We start from the raw sequence: 5,332 nt of genomic DNA on the forward strand, positions 1-5,332 counted from the left end.
AATTGGAAAGAAGAGGCCAATTCTAAAATAAAGGAATTTCATAAAAATGGAGAGTCAAAGAATGAAAGCAGATTTTCATTTATTGCAGATTTTTGCCTAGGAGAATGTCTTAGTGTTTTTGTTTTGGAGGGTTTTGTTTTGGGGTGTTCACAATCATGTCAAGCTGCTTGGTGCCTGGCTTTGTTACAGTAACTGAGCCATGCATGCCACAGTAAATGGAAAGGTTACAAGATTGGCTGAGCAAATATTTTTATTTCTCTTTAACAGACAAAAAACAAAACAAAACAAAAAAACCCTGAGACTCAAAGAGTATCTTCAAGTGAATTTTCTGAGGTTTCTGAGGTTCCTAGGGTTAGTCTTGGCAGAAGTGCATCAAGAAAGAAATCTTCTAAGACACGGAAAGACACATACTGCACTCTCTCTCTCTCTTATGTGTAGAGAATCTAAAAGGGTTGAATTCACAGAAGTAGAGAGTAAATGACAATGATCAGGGACTGGTGACATGGAGTGGCTTTGGAGTAATGGTCAAATAGTACAAAGTTTCATTCAGGGTGAATAAGTTTAAGAGGTCTACTGTACATCATGATGACTAAAGTTAATACTACTATGTATATAGATTTGAAAATTGCTAAGAGCAATTTTAAATGTTCTCATCACACACAAACAAATGTTAGTTTGCTTTAATCATTTCACAATGTATGCATATATCAAAACATTTAAAAAATAAACACTGTAAAAAGAAAAGGAAAAAAAAATAAAAGAATACCAGTCACCCAGGTTCCCTTGTTCTTTTCAGACCTTAACTACTATTTAGACTTCAGGCAGATAATCTTAGTGGGGTTTTGTCATGTTTTCTTCCGTTTGGTACCCATTTCTTCTTCACTTCAGGCACTGTATTGTTTTTCTTTCCTATGTTTCTGCCCTTCCCTCTATTTCACAAATGCTTTTTAAAGTTTGCCCTTGACATTGTATATATTGCTCCATCATTTTAAATAGATCCAGTCAGATTCCCATGATAATCTCTGCTCTAAGCATGTCGGCCAACCTGTCAGAATGGCAGGAGGTGTGCCAGCCCATTGCATAAATGTCTCTGTCATGTAACTGGATACTATGGCACAGGAAGAAGTAAGCAGGGGAAGCCAAAAGAGTGAGGCAGAGTCAATGGGGAAAGGAGAAAGCCACAGAACTGCTACCTAATTTCACTAGAAGCACTAACAGGCTGCTAGGTTCTTTTGCAGTGTTACTGCTATAGAGAGTTTACTTACAGAGGTTTAAATGGAACCCTGAGTCTAATTACGTGAAACTTTATAAGGTCACTTGATGTTGATCAAGGGAGAGAAGCAGACATATCTTAGAGAATAGAGCATGCACCCTGCACTTAGGATCTCTCTAGAGGAACCAAGATGCAAAAAGCCTTCAATATTGGGACTGTTAAATCACTCAAAATATGTGTGCTTCATTTATCTTTGATATTTGCTGCAGGATTTGTTCCAAAGAATTACAGGCAATTGGGAAAAGTTTTAGAATTTTTTTTATATAATCTCTGAAATGTTACTTGTTTTAAAAATTTGAAAGGAAAGTGGTTCCCCTTTCATATTGTTTCTTCCTACATTAGGCACCATTGACTTCTCTTCACCTTCAAATTTATATTTGATTTTCTTTGCATATTTGGCAAAAATATGGGTGATCAGTGCACTCTATTTTTTATGTATTAATGGTTAGAAAATGACCATGGTAAAGAATACTTGGATATCAATGTCTATAACTGCCCTTTGTAAAAGAGCCTTATAATTATATTTTTAAAAATCATCTCATTTGACAACTTCTGTTGTCAAAAATATTAATAGTGTTGGTTATCTGTTCCCAAGGCTTTATAAATAGCATTTGTATTACAAAAAGAAATATTCTGGAAGTGAGGTGTATAAAAGACAGTTGAATGCTGAAGAGTTTAGGATATGAGCTCAATTGTTTATTTAAGCTTGATTTCTCTAGGGAGGAAATATATTCCCTTCTCATTTACAGGATTTCCCATGTGGAAGACAATTGTGAAGCATTCCACTCACTCTTTCAATCAAGTTTTAAGGCTTGAAATCTGAGTATTCTTCAAGGCTGTTTAAATCTTGGAGCTGGTAGGAGCATTTTGGAAATGGTGATATAAGAAGAATAGAGAGGGAAACATCTGCTAAGGCAATGATTTGATATGTTATTTCTTGAAATTCCTTAAAGAATCTTTAATTACATGATTAAATTCCCCAAACTAAATGAATAATAATTTAAACTGAATTAATACTCATAATGTAGTTATAAAACATATGAAGAATATTAATGGTGAGACAATGCCAATGTTATTTCTCATACCAACATAAGTAAATAAAGACATTAAAAAAGAATATAATTATAATTGGCAATATAAAATGATTTTTCATTGGAAAAATGTATTCAAATCATACCTTTCATATTGGGTCATAATTTGTGATTTTAAAAATAACTAATACTGGGTTTTTTTCACTATGAATATGAAGATGTTCCATACATATAATCAGAGGAATAATTAAAAATTGAAAGCATGTGTATGTTACTTATTCCACTAATTATGACCATTTTCAAGTTTCTTCATAATTCCTTCCATTGATAAGGATATCTCTTCTTGCTTGAGAGAGGACCTTAATGAAGATCAACTATTGCATAACATCACAAAACTTAGAAATTAATGCTACTAATATTTTTAAAAGATGGCAGAAATAAAATAGGCATCCTTATTAAATTCATCAGAACAACTTCTCATTCACTAAGACTTTGCTATAATTGGATTCACACATCATTTTGGGGGGTGGGGGTGGGAAAGTATTTTTCTGATATTCTAAAGACCTATTATATATTGCATTTTGTCCACTATTTCTAGATATTATAACAGAAAATATCTACAAAGCAAGTAAAAATGTTTGATTCTAACATAGATGGTCTTTATGCATTAAATTTTTGAATAAATGTTCAATGAATTAGGCAACGAAAAATGGAGGAGGGATGGGAATAGTAAATACAGTAGAATGAAATTGACATAACTTTCCCATGTTCATATATGAATACATGGCCAGTGTAACTCTACATCATATACAACCACAAGAACACAAAGTTATACTCCATGTATGTATAATATATCAAAATGCACTCTACTGGCATATGTATCTATAAAGCATACAATAACTTTAAATGTATATAGTAATGAGTACAAGGTCAAGTTTAGAATCCAGAGAACCATAATCTAAATTTTGGGGGGCTCAAGATTCTGATACCTTTTGTTCATAGATAAGAAAATGCGATTCTTTGTCTTTAAAAAGTTGGTTGAATTAGTTAAGTATTGAGAAGTCATCTGAGAAACAGTGTTTGGAAAATCCAGAATCAGGAAGATCCATTAGGTCATATCCCATTCAGAACTGAAATTGTATAGGAATAAAAACCCCAAATGGCTACCAAGATAAGGGAGGATCTTATTATCAAATTAAATTTGATATTTAGTGTCCCTTGACCTAGCAGCAAGAATAAATAATATTGATGAGTTGATAAATAAGATAGCTTCTGCATCCTAGCATAATCTGCACTATGAAGTCTCACTTGAGAAAAGTAATAATGCTTAAATGAAATGGCTGCTGCTGTCTTAGCTCTGACTACTAAGTAACTATAAGGTGGAATGTTGGAGTATTGGTATAGAGGTGGTATAAACTACACAGTTAAGGAATATTTGCTTTGGAGATATAAACTCAATGAAGTGCAAAGAACAGATGTCTATGATGGAATTTTCCTTGAATAGCTGCAGAGCCTTGAACAAAACATTGAACTTTTCTCACTTGTTATATATATAACTTGAGTTAGCTCTATTGATTTTCATTCAAATTAATTCAATTACTTTGAATTAATTACTTTATGTATATATGTCAGTCAATCTTGTTTTCACAATTAGAAGTCATTGGAAGATTTTTTTTTTCCAAAATGTAGCCTTATTCAAGAGCCTGAACTCAAGAAGGTGCAAAGAATGGACTGACATTGGAGGGAAAGCTGAGATCAAAGGGAAAAGATACTGTATTTTAGTCATTTCAAATGTGCTAGAAACTGGTCTGTCAATCATCCAAAGCCTCTGTATGGATATTTGTTCATATATAGTGAACAGAGTAAACAAAAACTTCTGGAAATGTGAAATAGGAAATCTAACCCAGGGTTGCTTTGCCACTGAGATTTATCCCAAATTTATTTTTTATTTAGAGATAGGGAGGGTTTTGCTAAATTTCTGAGACTGGTATTGAACTCAAAATCCTTCTTCCTCAGCCTCCTAAGTCACTGAGATTACAGGTCTTTGTCACTGTGTTTGGTGATAGATTCTTATTGTTTATGATTATGAAGTTTATAAAGTCTTGATTTTCAATTGAACTATTGATTAATAATTAATTACTCCAGTAAACATAATGATGAATTCATGTATTTAAAAGTATTATTACTTACTATGTTTTCTTGGAGAGGCTTTATACTGAAATGTGAGAAAGCCCTTTTTTGCTATTTGGGCAATAGAATAGAATTTTCATTTGAGCTATCATCAAAAAATATACAGGTGGCAGGTTTGGATTTAGTGATATTTCTATTATCTCTTTGGTCTCATGGATATCTTGACTAATAGTATATGATAGATAAATAAATTAATTGCTTCTGAGTTGTGAATTGAAATGCACAAAATACAAACAAAATGTAATGACTTTTTTCCCAAACTTCTCCTGATCTTGGTCTTTGAAATTCTAATCTAAATTCTACTTTAGCTTTCAATTGTCAATATTCAAATATCTGGATTTTTTTGTATGTACTCCATGCTTCCTTTTAATCATTAAGGTCTTTCATGTTACCTAAGTGATTTTCTGTCCAAGTGGCAAAATGCTAACGAACATGGAAACTGAAGGATGATCATCTGGACTCATTGTAGCATTATCTCTGCTTCTGAGAAATGACCATGATACAAGTCAAAAGACAGAGGAAACTAGCACTGCCTTTGTGAATAAAATAAGTATGACATTATCTTTTAACTTTGCCACAACAGAGAAGTTTACGCTGAGCAATCATGTTTCTTCTGTTTGCTGAAAAACACGTATATATCTTGCTTTATAAATTTTACACACATTTCAATTTTTATATGAAAGACGATTAGTCTCCTGTGGTTTCCAAGTTTCCTGGAAGGAGTCATGTTAGAAAAAAAAACTGATGAGTTAGGCCTTTGGGTAATAATTGATCAATTTTCCTCCGTTCTATATTGTGGTCATTGTTAGCTTAAACTGCAAATTTCATAGATCCATTT

The sequence above is a fragment of the Urocitellus parryii genome, chromosome 3, assembly GCF_045843805.1.
Source record: "Urocitellus parryii isolate mUroPar1 chromosome 3, mUroPar1.hap1, whole genome shotgun sequence".
Lineage (NCBI taxonomy): Eukaryota > Metazoa > Chordata > Mammalia > Rodentia > Sciuridae > Urocitellus > Urocitellus parryii.